The sequence below is a fragment of the Leptonychotes weddellii genome, chromosome 11 (genome assembly GCF_054177405.1).
Source record: "Leptonychotes weddellii isolate Sample4059 chromosome 11, ASM5417740v2, whole genome shotgun sequence".
Taxonomy (NCBI): Eukaryota; Metazoa; Chordata; class Mammalia; order Carnivora; family Phocidae; genus Leptonychotes; species Leptonychotes weddellii.
Window position 1 is genome coordinate 76,927,168 of NC_138379.1, and position 16,369 is coordinate 76,943,536.

Genomic DNA, 16,369 nt, shown 5'->3' on the forward strand with positions numbered 1-16,369 from the left:
GATTATTGGGACTTTAATTTCTCACAGAGGCTAACAAGCGGGCTGGGAAGCCTGGCTGGGGTATAACAGGAAGATGGGAAAGTGAGAAGTTGGGTTGCTACCTGCCCCAGTGCAGGCGGGGTTAGTATTGTTTTCCCACGCCCCTGGCAGGGCCCTGAGTCAGACACACTAGGGATCTTGAGCCGGAGGCCTATGCTGCCCCCGCCTCCCCGGAGTGGGGGAGGCGGGGGGAGTCGTGCAGCAGAAAGTGCCCACAAGAAACTCAGAGTCCAAGAAAAAAAATCAGACGTACATATGGGGCAGACATAACGAAAACATCTATAAAGAAGCATTAACAAGACCAGTACAAATTGGCGTTGTATAACAATGTAAATTGGACATGAGGGGCGGTGGCAGAGGGGAGAAAACTGCTACTCGCCCCTCCTATTAACACCTTTGCCTCATGCTACAATGTGCAGCCTTCCCCCCTTCCCGGCTCCCTTTCACAGACCACTGAAGAAAAGAAGGCCTAAGGAGCTAGGAGTATGATGAGCTGGGTTCTTGTCCCAGCTTCATGGGGTGCTTCTTCGTTCAAATGTTGAGTAATATGTTTAATTTCTCCGAAACTCAGTTTCCCTATCTGTGAAATTGGAATCGTGTGTGAGGGGCTGGTGCCCTGCGACAGTGAACAGTCGTGAGGTATCACTGATGAGAGTAGGAAGGCCTCGGGGCAGAGGGAATTTCAGTGAGACCTCTACCTGTCCTATACCTGTGCCTAAAACCTGTCAGTGTGACCTAGGTGTGGGGGATGAGCTGGGCCCCCAAAGGCAGACAAGGTGTGGGGGCCAGCTCTCTAACTTGGTCCTGCTCACCTGCACACGAAACCTGCCAGTAGAGAAGGACTGACCAGGGCATCAGGGAAGGTTCCAGCAGCAGCAGATTCCAGGACTGTTGTGCAGACTTCTGAGGGCCTGGGCCACCCTGGCAGTGGGAGTGGGAGATGGGCAGGGAGGTGGAGCTGCAGCCTCATCTCGCCCCAAGGGAAATCCCAGAGCAGATCCCAGAGACCAAGGAACGAGGGCCCCTCTTCCTTTGCCTCGCTTCTCTGCACCTCTACATCCTTAGAGGCTGGAGCAGGAAAGGGAACTCGAGGGGACACTAGAAGGAAGGTGTTGGAAGAGCTGAGAAAAGCAAAGGTTTGGGCGTCACGAGAGTAAAGCGGCAAAAGGAAGGAAGAGGGCAGATACAGGAGGAAAGGAAGAAGCCAAGGACATGCTGCTGTTTGTTCCTTGAGAGTAGGGAGGAATCACCAGGAGAAGGGAGGAGAAAAGAGGAGCAGAGTAGAACCAGAGAAAGGAAACAGCCAGGCTTCCCTCGAGGAGGGGCTGGGGGGCAGGGGACATGGAGGCTGAGAGGAAATGGAAATGAGGGGCTTGGTCACCATGGAGAGAGAGGCTGGAAGCCTGGCAGCAGTTTGTCTATTAAGAGGAAAGGAGAGGACTCAAAGAAGCTGTGGGTGTGTCTACATACACAACCAAACTGGAAAATAACTAGCTGAATTCAGCCCAAAGCAGGGAATGGAGGGGGAAGGGGAAGAAAAAACTGGCTAAATTCTCTCCAAAAATGAAAAAACTCCCCCCCCCCCGCTCCTTCTCCATCCTACCTGCCCCGCTCCTCACCCCAGTAATGCCCTGAATTAAAACTATTAGCAGTCAAGATTTTGTTAAACGAATTTTGGGGACTTCCCGCCACCCACCCAGATGCAGTCCCATTTGTGCAAGGGAAAGAGAACCTAAATCCTGCAGCGGAGACAGAGAAAGGAGACAGTGGTGTAGTGGCAAGGAGGGGCAGGGATGCATGCAGGAGCAAGGATAAACAGTCAGACACCTTGGTCTTCATAACAGCTCCTGCAGCAGGATGAAGAAATCCAGCAAGTACGTGCCACAAGGCCGAGAAGATGACCACACAAGCCCTCCAGAATCGTGGCAGGGACAGTATTGCCCTGAGACCCATCGTCAGTCAGGCTTCTGCTGATCCTGGGCTTCAGAAGAGCCCGCACTGGCTCTCCTCAAGGGCATCCTCCCTAGGGGCGCAAGGCAGGAGCCTTGCTCCCCCTTCTAGGTCACACTCCAGGTACCCAGGCCAGGCGAGGGTGGCTGTTTGGGCAAGGATGGGAGTGCAGTGGGGGGTATGCCCCCACACAGAGGGTGTGGACAGACCTGGGGAGTGGGGACACCAGCCTCAAGGCTCCTCACAGTGCAGAACAGTGCCTGTGACAGGAATGGGGGAGGGGGTGCTGGGCCAGGGCCTCCACTTGCACCCTTGCCTCGGCCAGGGAATGTTAGCAGCTGTCCTGAGCAGAGGAGAGCCTGGCTTCCCAGCTAGAGGTCAGGACACTGAAAAAAGTAAGGAATCCAAGATTGCTATAGGATAGAAGGGCAAAGGGCAAAGGGAGTGAGAGGGACAATCAAACCCTGGGCATGTGTGGCAGAGGAGAGTGGGGGAAAAAGAACCACAGTATATCTCCTGTAATATCTGGTACATACTCATACTAAAAATCACCCATTGTTTATCCTAAATTCAAATTTGACTGGTGGTCCTGTGTTCCATCTGCCACGGCTCCCTGGAGATGGAGGGGTTGGAGTGGTGGCCACAAGGCATTATCACAAGGTCAAAATCTTCCTAGAGCTAAAACATGCCAGAGAACCTTAACCATTCCAGAGTCAGACTAGCACGTTCCAGTTATGGATGGGGTTGTGAAAAGCATGGTCATTTTCAAAGGCCCTGGGCTAAGTGGAGAGAAAGATCAAATCCTCTTATCTCTACCAGTGACTTTAAGATAGAACCAGAATCAGGGCAAGATGCAAGCAAGGGAATCTCTCTTCTGCACCCACTGGAATCCCAGAGGTTAGCTAAATCTAAACTGATAAGGAAGAATTTCCTCCACTGGCCCCCGTCCTTCATGTTGAAAAAAAGGGACACTCTCAGCAAAAGAAGACTGAACAAACACTTTTTCCAAGTACTTTACAGTTTACACAATTCTACGCTATTTTTCTGATCTAACCTAAAAGTCTCCTAGTGCAACTGATACTTTTGATTTTCAGAAACTAACCTCTCAGATGCTACATTCCAGGAGGAAAATAAATAAATATGTATATCAATAATAACCCTACATTAATTTTGAACTCAGTTATGAACATAGAAGCAAAAAAAAAAATCAGTGGTTGCCAAATGAAAAAGGACAAACTCAAAGGAGCGTTCTTCTTCTTCTTTTTTTTAATCCAAAAAAGTTTTACAATGGTGTAATAAGCAATAGAGAATAAAATAAAATTAAAACAATAATAATAAAAAAGCATACCCAGCAGTGTCCTGTTAAATAATTGGATGAGATTCATCAGGGCAGCAACTGGTGCTGAGTGTTTTTTAATTTTCTCCCTGCTGGATATTCTCCTCTCATGGAGTCAACAAATAGATTAACTACTTGTCAGAGACAGGGCCTTCACAGAGCAAAATTGAATTCTTCAGTATTTATTTTCCTCTTCATACCTCCTCCCCAAAGAGGAATATCTGGTCGGTTTTTTAAAGACCCCCCAAATCTAGAAATGATTAATTCTGTCCATGAGGATCACGTGATTATATCATGCAAAGAGTTAATTCCACCACAGTGCACACTGGATTCAATAAGAGGGTTTAATAAGATTTACTAATTGCCTCTCTTTATGAAGGAATCAACTTTGCAAGGGCAGACCCAATACTTAAACGAAGGCAAGTGAAGGCCAGATGGCACCATGGTGCTTTCAACAAACCAAGGTTTCACAGAGATCAGAATCCAGAACAGTGGGCCCCCAGCACTAGGTGAACTGTGTAAAAAAGAACCCATAACTAAGCAGTCAGCGCTACACGCTCTTCCCTACAGCAGCAATTCAGCCTCAGAAAAATGACATTATGGTTCAAATTGGGCTAATATTATTGACTTAAAATTTTTTTTTCATTTTAGAATTTTGTTAGCATTTAATTCATTCTTAGTTGTAAAAAAACTATAAACAGGGGCCGCCTGGGTGGCTCAGTTGTTAAGCGTCTGCCTTCAGCTCAGGTCATGATCCCAGGGTCCTGGGATCGAGCCCCGCATCGGGCTCCCTGCTCCGCGGGAAGCCTGCTTCTCCCGCTTCCACTCCTCCTGCTTGTGTTCCCTCTCTCGCTGTGTCTCTCTCTGTCAAATAAATAAATAAAATCTTTAAAAAAAAAAAAAAAAAAAACTATAAACAGGGAAGTCATGCTTATTTTTTGTTTGTACCTTTGAGGTTATATTATCATATAAATAATTCAGGTCCAAATTAGATGTCTGAGAGAATATTTTTCTTCTTTGAAAAAGAGTGGACATTAATCAAACATGAGGACCAATGATAGAGTGGAAAAACTTTGGCGTAAAAAGTCAATGCTCTGGGGCCTGATCCTGACATAATCCACGGGGCAACTTGGGCCAGTATGACTCCGTTTGAGCTCTAAAACAGGAGTTATCTATGTACCTTTTTGCTTTCTCAGGGGTGCTCTGAGGATCAAATGAGCTAATGAATGTGGAATAACTGTTTTTTTTTTTTTTTAAGATTTTATTTATTTATTTGACAGAGAGAGACACAGAGATGGAACACAAGCAGGGGGGAGTGGGAGAGGGAGAAGCAGGCTCCTCGCTGAGCAGGGAGCCCAATGAGGGGGCGGGGGGGGGCTCGATCCCAGGACCGTTGAGATCATGACCTGAGCCGAAGGCAGACGCTTAATGACTGAGCCACCCAGGCGCCCCTGAAATAACTATTTTTAAAAAAAGTATTGCTCAAAGCATTGTGGAAAGTATTTTCTCATAGTATCCTAAGAAAGGGTAAGCAGTCTAATATGAGATGGGTAGTTCCTGGATTTGCCTGCTTAACTCCATGAGCTTAAAAGAGTTGTCGTTTCCATTATGATTAACCTAAGAAGGCTCCATGGAAGAGAAGGAAGGAGAGAGAAGAGGGAGCATGCATGGGGCCTGCGGGTACCTTGCCTAGCTCGTTGACACTGCAGACTGTTTGTCCATCTGTGTTCCATAATGGTGTTCACAGACCTGGCCATTCTACCCATGCCCAGCTCTGCTTTCTTTGTCCTCTTGCCTTCTGGGATCCCCTTCTGACTTCGTCTGGGAAATGAGACAGAAACAATATTACTTAATGGTGTCTGGGGAAGAGAGTTGTCAATTTTTCCTGTGCTGGCCTTCACCCAACTTTCCAATCAGCAATATTGCAATCAAGGTTGGACCCACCTAAGGAAAGTCTAGGCACTGTCAGATCAGATCAGTCAGAAGTTCCAGGCACTGATCTCTGAAGGAGAGGAAACAGAGGTAGAGGGGGCTGGGTGCCTGTTGGTGCCAACTCAGCATGTACATTTTTTGGAAGGTAGATGCAAATACATATTAGTGACATCGTAGTAGAGAATTTAGATACTAGTAGTTCCCGCACTGCAGTAGCATTTTCAGAATCAGGATTTGACACCAAAATGTAGGAGACTGCTCCAATATTGTTTGGTGGGGTTTTTTTGTTTGTTTTGTTTTGTTTTGTTTTGGGGTTTTTTTGGTATTTTACCCCTTAGCACATGAATTATCAACTGTTTTACCAATAGAAAATAAAACACAATTCCTTTTTATAAGTAAAAACAAATTAAAAATTAAACATACAATAGGATACCATTTACAAAAAATTAAGTATCTGAGAACTAGTTTAAAAAGGAGTATGTAAGACTTGGAGAAAATTTTTAAACCCTTTTGAAGAACATAAAAGACCTGAATAAGTGCAGGAATCTATCATACTCCAGAAAGGATGACTTAACTCTAAACAATGTCAATGCTCCCTAAATTAACCTGCAAATTGAATCCCTCCCAATCAAAATCTCAATAGATTTGGCTGGGAGACAGGGGTGGAAGAACATCTGTCAAACATTCTAAAATTTATGAGGAAGACTAAAAATCCACTAATGCTAAGATGGCTTTTTTTAAAAAGCAATAAGAAGAAACACTTAACACTAGAAACTGAGAAATATCACAGAGCCAGCATTATTAAAACAGTGTGGTACTGGCACAGAAAGAAACAGGCTGGTGGGATGGAAGAGCGGGTCCAGAAGCAGGCTTACGTGTGCACAAAAACTTAGAGGTGATAAATCTGCCATCATAAATCAAAGGGTAAAAAGATGACTTATTTCATAAATGGTAAAATAAATTTGAATCTCTATCTCATTACTGAATAAGAAAATAAACTGTATATAGATTCAATCCCTAAATGTGAAAGGTAGAATCATAAATAATAGAAGAAAATACATGATCATATAGTGTGACCTAGAGGTGGGAAAAGAGTTTGTAAACAAGATTCAAAAGCAACACCATAAGGAGAAAAATGGATGGATTTTGTATCAAAATTAAAGATTTCTATTCGGTGAAGTATACCATCAATTGAGTTAACACATAGATGGGCAATGCCTGGAAGAAAACATTTGCACTAACAAATGCTTAGGGAATCCCAACAAATTAGTAAGAAAAAAAGAAGAAACAACAGAAAAATGAACAAAGTAGGTAAGTAGGCAGAAAGTCTTTTAGGTGAGACTTAATTTCACAAATAATATGAAAAACACACAAAAAAATGCCATTTCACATAGAGTAAATTAGCAAAAAATAGGAAGTCTGATAATACCAAGTGCTGACAAGGATGTGGAGAAACAGGAGGGCTGATAAATGTAAAAACTGGTCCAGCTCTCTTAGAGAGCAATTTGGTGGGGCTTATCGAAGTAAAGAATGCACAGAGCCTATGACCCAGCACTGGCACTGTGGGGACATACACCCTGGAAAAAATCTCACGCAGAAGCACAGAATGTCCATCATCTTGCTGATGGCAGAAGCAAAGCACTGATGGCAATCTGGGTATCCACCAGCAAGGGAACAGAAGGGTACCATATCTATGGTAACTACAAATGACAAAACACCATGCAGTGGTGAGAAGGAATGAAATAGATCCACTTAAAGCAACACGGGTAGGTCTCCAAAACAGAGTTGGCATGGGGGCGGGGTTGGGGGGAGGACAGATTTATAGCACAATATAATTTATGTATGTTTTTAAAAGACACCAAGCAATACCACTTATGTTTCAAGGATATCTGTGCATGTGGATAAACTTATGGAAGGTGGGTTAGAAGGATACACATTGCCGTGGATATTGGGGTGCTCCACCCATACCCCTCTTCAGGGCCAATGCACCCACCCCCCAACTGCTGGGAGTATTAGTGCTCAGGCTCAAGGCTGCATCCCTCAGGGGAACTGCCTCACCTAAAGCTATGCCCCTTCTAGGGGAAGTGGCCAGTGGCTGGCTGATGCAAGGATATAAAAGGCTTGACCCTCCAGGGGCACCTGGGCGGCTCGGTCAGTTAAGTGTATGATTCTTGCTCTCAGCTCAGGTCTTGATCTCAGGGTTGTGAGTTCAAGCCCCCTGTTGGGCTCCACGCTGGGCACGGAGCCCACTTAAATAAATTTAAAAAATTAAATTAAAAAAAATTTTAAAAGGCTGTCCTGCTTTGTTTGGGAAAACTCTAAAGGGTCATGCCAGGTCCAGAGCTTCCATAGTCTCAGCTGAGTCCCTGGTGGCAAGCACAGTGGGGATCAGCTTCACCTTCGGTCCCATACTACGGTCCTCACTTCTTTCTGGGTGTGTCTCCTGAAAGCACTCCTGAATGAACCTGCACGCGAGCCCCCATTTCAGAATGTGCTTCCTTCCAGAGAGCCCTATCTAAGGAATATGTGAAATAATCAAGAGTGGGAGCAGTTACTGTGGAAAAGGGAAGAGATATGGGGATGGGGAACAGAAGGGGCAAATAAGAATTCAGTGAGTCAACGTGCGGTCTCCCAGGACTAGTGACGACAGCATACCACATAACTTACGCGCACCCAAAAGTCCACAATACAAGACAAAAAACTGAAAACATACCACCTGTCTGTGGACAGTACACCAGCTGCCCCTTCCTTTGTTCACATTTCTCTGTAACCAGACCCCAGTGACTCTTCTGCTGGCAGGCCAGTGACGAGCAAGGAAAGGACTCAGAAAAAGCAAGGGAGGTAAATGGGCGAGGACTGATGTTTTCTTACCCTTGCAACTAGGGGGAACCCCAAGAATCTGGAAGCCAGGAACCCCCTTGGCCCAGGTCCATCCTTGCTGCAAGGAGCTATAAGAGATACATCCCACCCAGCAAGGGAAGGAGGAAGTAAAGGAGTGTGGTGGGGTGGGGGGAGGGAGAGACAGACAGAGACAGAGAATGTGTTTCCATCTCAGGCATGGAAGAGCCCAAGATCTGACAGAGATATAGATTCTATGCTTTCCATTCACTCCAGCACCAGATGGAGCAAGAGATCTTTATGGCACTTGTGGGGAGGGGGTTACTTACATCTGGGGAAGCAGCTTCATCTGCCTCTGAGCCAGATGCCACAATGACTTGGGCATCTTGCTCTGGCTTCTACTCCCCAGCTTGCCTGCCTCTCCCCTCCTCCAGCTCTCCTGCTTGATATTTTTCTGTAACAAAAACTTGTTCCCTTCCTTGGGCCTTGACCCAGCCCGGTCTCCTCTCCATACCTCTCTCCCCCATCTCCAGAGTCCTTTCACCCTTTCAGCGTCTAGATGGGTCTCTGGGTTAGTGTCACACATGCAGACACTGAAGCAGATAAGGCTCCAAAGAGAGCAAAACTGATGCAATTGTGCTTGTCTTGGAAAGTATGTGCCCTGGGAAGAGGCTGTGGAATGTTCAGGAAGGCCACTCAGAGGCTGACCAGAGGCTGAAATGCTCAGAGTTCTCTCTCTTCCCACTCAAAGAAAAATAGAGAACTATGTTTAAAGGAGCATAAGTAAATTATAATTCAAATTCACCAACCTACCTTTTCCATAAAATGTACTGAGCTCCTACTATGTAGCATGTAAGTATGTTCAGAAGGCAGGGACTTCCAAAATGAGTAAGATGCAATCCTTGGTGTCTAAGAGCTCACGGTCTGGTAAAAAGGTAAGATTTGCACACCAGTATTGATGATGAGGAATGTAACATGGTAAGGGCAATAAAAAGCGCTACCCCCAAATGCTCAAATTGTTCAGAGCAGAGAAAGTCACATTAGAAGGAAGAATCAAAGGTTTCCTGAGCCACATAACTTTTGAAACAGCTTGCAACTTATGGATAGAATTTGTTACTATACTTTAAAAATTAATTTTAATGTATTTAATATATGTGAATACAGCGTAAGGCATTCAATACACTGAATAACATTTTTAAAAGATGATCAATATTCCTACTGCTTTCTAAAAAAACTGCATGAAATAAGAAATCAAGATTCCCATCCTATTACCCATCTCCTTCCATCACCCAAACTAACCCCAAAACTAACTAAACTAACTACTTTAACAGTTTGGTGTGAACCAGCCGTAATCTTTGGATGGAAATGATTTCAACAAAAAAAGAAGGGTATCCCAGGTAAAGACCAGGAGGCGAGAAGAGAAAAGGCAAGTTGTGTGCCCGGTGTGTGTGGCCAAAGTAGGAGATGAGAGATGACATCGAAACAGGGTCGGAGTCATGTCACAGAAGGTCCTCAGTGCAGGACTCTGGCATTTGGGACATTATTCAACAGGCAGTGTTAGATAAGAAATGGTCAAAGGAGTTAGGGATTTTTAGCTAGAGTAAGAGAAGATCTGGGGGCACATGGCAGCAATAATTCAATTATATAAAGTGCTATCATGTGCAAGAGAGATTAGGCTTTTAATTTGAGGATCCACAGGTCAGAATTCGGGTCAATAACTTGAAGTTTCAGGAGTGGTATTTCAGTTCTATATAGATAGGAAAGGAGTTTCTAACAAACAGACCTCTGCCATAATAGAAGAGATGACCTGGGGAAGAGTAAGGACCTCTTCACTGGAGAAGCTCTGGCAGAGGCCCAGTGACTAATCACTGTGGACAGAAGATTTGTGCATCAAGCAGGGAGAAGGGAGCTTGTAAAGTCTTTTCTAACATTAAGGTTCTACAGTAAAATGAGGAAGCAGTGAAGGATTTTTTTTTTATTTTTTTTAAAGATTTTTTTTTTAATTTATTTATTTGAGAGAGAGAATGAGATAGAGAGAGAGAGCATGAGGGGGGAGGGTCAGAGGGAGAAGCAGACTCCCTGCTGATAGCAGGGAGCCCAATGCGGGACTCGATCCCGGGACTCCAGGATCATGACCTGAGCCGAAGGCAGTCGCCCAACCAACTGAGCCACCCAGGCGCCCCAGCAGTGAAGGATTTTTAACTGAGGAGTTATATAATTAGAGCCATGCTTTAGAAAGATTAATCTGGTAGAAACGTATAGATTGGGTCAAAGTAGAAACCAACTTAAAACAGATGAGCATGAGGCTGATAGAATAGCTCAATCAAATGCAATTAGGACTCTGGTTAAACATGGTGGATTAGGCATGCTTGTTATCTGTACTCCCTCATAAAATGCAACTAAAATGACTGCATGAATAAAAAGGACATGAATCCACAAAGACAAAGACTATGGAAGATATGGAAGAGGAGACAACAGCAGACTGGAGGTGTCAACAAAGTCTGACTTGGAACTGGAAGCACCAGGTGTCTGTTTAGGCCAAGGACCTGGCTGAGGCTGGAAATGAGGCTGTAGCTGCCCAACACCCCCCACCCCCAAATCCCCAGGAGATGACAGGACATCCCTAGAGAGACTGTATTGGAGGAGGTCCACATGAGGGACAATAGTCACAGCTAAATAATGAGGTACAATTCTGAAACCAGAGCAGTTAAGGGAAAGATTACACACTGAATGGTGCGATCCCGTGGTTCCCTTCCCTGGCTAGGCTCCTAGAATGCCAGCAGCCAGGCTCATACTCACTTCCTCAGGCAGAAGACTAGAGAGTTTGTTTCTTGGGAAACTTACCAGATCAAGAGAAGACTAATCAACACTGAGATTTGGGGGCCCCCAAACAAATGGCCAGAACCCTGACTAATCACTCTGCTATAAGGCCCATTAGTCACCAAGACTAAGTACACCCCCCCACACACACATACACACACATACACAATCTCTACCTGAGCCTTAGGGCATCATTTTAAACGCTAACGCCAGGCAATAACTACTGAAAATTCTAGTGAAATCTCTAACACAAAATACCAAACAACCAAAATAAAGGAATTTTAAGGAAACAGGCAATGCAGAAAGAAAAGAAAACTTCAAAAATAGAATAACTAAAACTTAAGAGAATCAAGGGATGACACTGTATTCATAAAAAAAACCAAGAGGATGCCATGGAAGAGAACAGAGAGTGGGAAAGAGCTTTTTCACACTGAAATAAAATATCCCAAATAAAACACTAAACAGAAAAGCTGGAAGAGGGCTGGGAAGCTTTCACTGAAAATAGAACGAAACAGAAAACAAAATGGAAAATAGAAGGAAAGGGGGAAGTACATTTGAGGATCAATCTAGAAGGTCCCCAATCTAACTAATAGGAATTCCAGAAGGAGAGAAGACAGAGAATTGAGGTGAAGAATCACCAAAGAAATAATATTAGAGTATTTCCCAGAACTAAAGCCCACAGTTGCCTAGGCTGACAGCGTCTATGGGTGCCCAGCACTACAAACGACAAAGTGGCACCAAGGACTGTCACTGCGAAATGGCAGAAGATCAGGGATAAAAACTAAACCCTATTCATGGAAGCATTATTCATAATAGCCAAAAAGTGTAAACAACCCAAATATCTATGTGGTATATTCATACAGCAGAATATGATTTGGCAATACAAAGGAATGAGTACTACGACATGCTACAACATGGAGGAACCTTGACAAGGTTGTGCTAAGTACAAGAAGCCAGTCACAAAAGACCACATACTGTGTGCTTCTGTTTCTATGAAATGTCCAGAAGAGACAACTCCATAGAGACAGATGTAGATTGGAGGTGGCCTAGGGCTGGAGTGGAGGTGGTTTGAGGGGGAGTTCAGACTGGGTACAAGGTCAGTTTCTTTGGGGGATAATCAAATGTTTTAAAATTGATTGTTGTGATGGTTGCACATCTCTGTAAATATACTAAAAACCACAGATTGTATACTTTAAATTAGTGAATTATATGATATATGAATTATATCTCAATAAAGCTGATATATTAAGGAGAGAGAAGGAAGGAGGGAAGGTGGGGGAGAGGGAATGGGAGGGAGAGAGGGAGAGAGAGCGAGCAAGAAAGAATCCTTTAAACTTCCAGAGAGGAAAAAAGGTTGAAGACAAAGGAATAGGAATCAGAATGGCATTGGACTTTTTAAAAACAGGCCAAGATATAAAAGAGGTGATAGCACAGGTCTTTAAATTTTTGAGAGGCGCCTGGCTGGCTGAGTCAGTAGAGCATGTGACTCTTGCTCTCAGGGTCTCAGGGTCTTGAGTTCAAGCCCCATGTTGGGTGTGGACCTTACTTAAAAAATAATAAACAAACTAGGAGGAAAAGTGGCTTTTAACTAACACTTCCATATCTTGACAAATTATGAGTCAGAGTTGAACAAAAACATTTTCAAAAATTCAAGTAATAAAAAATTTTTCCTGTAAATCCTTTCTGTGAAGGCTTAGAGAAGAGATGAATATCATCAAAATAGACAGTAAACTAGGAAAGAGGAAGACACGAGACGGGGAATTCAGAAGCTCACACGGGCGAGGAACGAAAGGAATTCCCAAAATGTTGATGCAAAGTGCCACGGGGCCTTAAGACTGGCCTGTCCAGATTGGAGCAGGAAGAGAGATGATCTGGGTGGCAAATCTCAGGAAAAATAAAATGAAAGTGAACTGCTATGGAACTGATAAAGACACCCATGGCCAGACTGGAGGGAATTTATAGTTCTAGAAAATTTGGGAGCAGAGTTGGTGACAGACACATATCAAACTAGGCAAATTTTTAAAACACCAATATTAACTAAAAAAAATAATACATACAAGAAAGGAAATGTAAAAAAAAAAAAAAAGAAAGAAAGGAAATGTAATCAGAGCACATGGCAGAGCTTAGGTACAATGTTTCCACAGTCATAATACTATAAATACTGAATGCCAATTTAACCCAAAATTATCTAGTAACTAAATTAGGAGGTTCGAGGGAGAAGTGGGTATTTTTGTGTTGGAATGTGTTAGAGTTAACATCTGCCAGAGGAAGAAGACAACGATGTTGGCAAAGTTGGGGAGGTGGAATGAAGCATTAGCAGCATAATGCTGTTTCGAAAATACAGACTAGATACAGGAAGAGAAATTTAATTTCAGAAAGGTCATCAGGCCTTGAGTTAGAGTAGTGGCTGGTGGGGATGGATTTGGAGGATGTGGAAGCTGGGCTGAGGACCCAGTAAACGTGGAGGGCAAGGGGAAGGGAAGCCTAAAGCCAACAAGAAACGAACAAAATCATCCCATGGTTTTAAGCCTGGGTTGCCATAATGGCCGTGCTTGGGGAAAAAGCAAAGTTGGAGAAAGTTAACTGCCAGGTTAGCTGCTTGGAAGGCAAATAAACGTGGCCTCTGCTGTGTTCTGGGCAGTGGGGTCCCTTTGGCCACACCCCCTTTGGTGCACCTCTGTGGCTTCTGGGGCACAGCATTCTGACTGCAGCTGTGTGGCAAACAGAAGCTGAGAGCATCTCAAATGTGTGAGATTCTGGGTGTCAGAAATCACTTAAATTAATTCCGCTGATGTTCAGCTAATCAAATCAAAGCCCGGAGAAATTAATCCAAGGGAGGAAACAGTTAACCAAGGGATGGCCAACAACAGTGTTAAGGTACTTAGAGAAGTAAAGAACTGAAGACCAAGAAAAGGCCGTTGGATGGGGCAGTTAGGTGATCACCAGGAAAATCACTGCCCCGGCGTGGAGGGGGACAGCCACAGTGCGGGGTGTGAGAAGTGATGTGGGGGCTGGGGGAGCGGATCCTACCTGACAGCGCCTCGCACTTAGTAAGGGCTCCACAAATGTTAGTTGTTGTGGTTTTTTGTTTTTTTCAGAGAACATGATGATTTAAATGAAAAAAAAAAAAAAAAAAGGCTGGTGGCTTTGTGAGGACAACTAAGTCTTTAAAGATGTTTGAAGGAAAAAAAGGAGTCCTAGAGCTGGCATCTAGACAGAGGGGAAGGCCAGGCAGTGACAATGGTTAACGGAGCTGAGAAGAGCAATGGCTGATGGAAGTGAGAGCCAGAGTACATGGACGGACTTTAAAAAAGGACATGAGGGGCGCCTGGGTGGCTCAGTCATTAAGCATCTGCCTTTGGCTCCGGTCATGATCCCAGGGTCCTGGGATTGAGTCCCGCATCGGGCTCCCTGCTTGGCGGGAAGCCTGCTTCTCCCTCTCCCACTCCCCTTGCTTGTGTTCCCTCTCTTGCTGTCTTACTCTGTCAAAAAATAAATAAAATATTTAAAAATAATAAAAAAAGGATATGAGTGCAACAATTAGTTGTGAAAAAGAGGACAAGTCCAGACTAAAGGAGAAGAGAAAAGGATGGGGGCGGAGGGATATCCAGATCAATTTTAAAAGGGAAGAAAGGGACATTGAAAAACCCTAGATTGGGTGATCTCTTTCTAAGGAAACCAGGAGCCATAAACCATCAAATGAAAGTAGGTACCTGTGGTGGGGGGTAGGGGGTGGGGGTGGGGGGTGGTTTGCAAGCTGGAAGAAGCCAGAAAAGCTTTGGAACAGTGGTTCTAGGCCAGGAGTAATTTTGCCTGTGACCCTCGCTCCCATCCCCGCCCCCGGAAGACCTTTAGTAATGTCTGAAGCCATTTTTTTTTTTTTTTTTTTTTTGCTGTCACAGTGGGGGAGGAGGTGCCACTGGCATCTAGTGGCATTTTGTGGAGGTCAGGATGCTGCTAAACACAGGCCAGCTCCCCACAACAAAGAATGATGCTGTCCCAAATGTTAATTGTACCAAGATTGAGAAACCTTGCCTTAGAACAACTATTGAGGCAATTTCACTAAGCAGTCAACAAGAAATGTGTAGGAGGATTGCTCAGCAGTCCCAAGGCCAACCCAACCTTAAATAACATAAATCTGAATCCAGTTGGTATGGTTTTTTGAAGTTTTCTAGTTACATTAAGCAGAGAGAGCTCATATAAGTAGAATGTCTCATTTCGAAGGGCTTTACAAACATTTGTCATGAATCCATTGCTAAAGGTATAAATATCTAACATTTATTACCTTAAACAAATCTTTGAAATAGGTACCTTTTCTCTGGCTTTCCACTGAGGAAACAAAAACACAGAGGCATTAAGTAACTTACCCAAAGTCACACAGCCAGTACAAGTAGAGAAAGGATTTAAAGCCAGGCAGTTTAACACAAGTATCTATTCTTATCAGGATTCCATGCCTTTAGGGGACCTCTAAAATCAATTCCATTTCTCATTTGACACTCTTCCAACGACCTCCCACTTCTGAAACATGGATGTCCTAGCAAAGGTGTTTCTTTTGACAGCTCTGCACCATATGTATCTCTTCCCTTTAATACGCAGGACTCAGTCTTGAGTTCAACAATCTAAATCCTAAGTGCTAAGGGCTAGAAAGGTGGTTAAGATTTCCTTAGAGAGAAGTCAAGCATTTGAGGTATGACCTCTGCAATAACTGCTCTGAATGAGATCAGCGACCTAACCCTTTAGAAATTCTGCAGATGGCCAGTCTGTTTTGTGAACCAGCATGTTAGCCATGCCCCTCTTTCTGAGATTACAGAGTGATTGAGTGCCTCTGAGCATTATTCATTCTATATATCAAGGCCTTTTTGACTATTAATCCCTGATCATATGCTCTGCTCAGCCTAGGTTTGGAATTATCAACCTCCCAGGGTTGTGTTCATCAGGACTTAGCAGAAGCACTGCTAAATTTTTACCATGTATGTGCATTAATTCAAGGAGAACTCATGGAAATCTAATGACTGGCCTATGATTGATGCTGTTATGAAAAATATCCAAGAAACAGATGAGGGATTAGACACTTTCAAGCATCATTAATCCATCCTCAGAACGGGTCTGACCTTTGACCCAGCTCTGGCTCTTGACAAGAGGGCTGTAGGCTTGGGACCTCCTGCCTGTGGTAGATGGCAGGGGCAAGGCTGCTGCAATGGGAAGTGGGGGTGCAAACAGCTTACCTGAAGGATGCTGAGATGAGAAGCAGCTAGGGGGGGGCCAAGGGACCAGGATACCAGGCAGAGAAAGACCGCATCCCTGCTCCAACCCCATCATTCCTCTCGCCAGCCTCTGTCATCTCTGCCTCTAGGTCAAGGGACTCACAGAAAACTCCAGGCCTCCCATCTTCCAGCTTCCTCCTTTCTCTCCAGTTCTTCTCATGGCTCCATCATCTGGCCCATGTTCCCCGCT

General features: G+C 44.3%; 1 protein-coding gene across 4 annotated transcripts in view; it reads right to left on the reverse strand.

Annotated features, from left to right (window-relative positions):
* The window catches only part of PKNOX2 (PBX/knotted 1 homeobox 2), a 293,351-nt gene that overhangs the window by 264,919 nt on the left and 12,063 nt on the right, over positions 1–16,369 (reverse strand). For 2 of the 4 annotated variants that reach the window (XM_081799168.1, XM_081799173.1), the window contains exon 1: positions 16,141–16,366. The exons of 1 other annotated variant lie outside the window; for it this stretch is intronic. The gene's annotated coding sequence lies outside the window, so the exon portion shown is untranslated. Of the gene's footprint in view, positions 1–16,140; positions 16,368–16,369 lie in introns of those variants that run through there. One more of the 4 variants, XM_081799176.1, reaches the window with a different exon arrangement.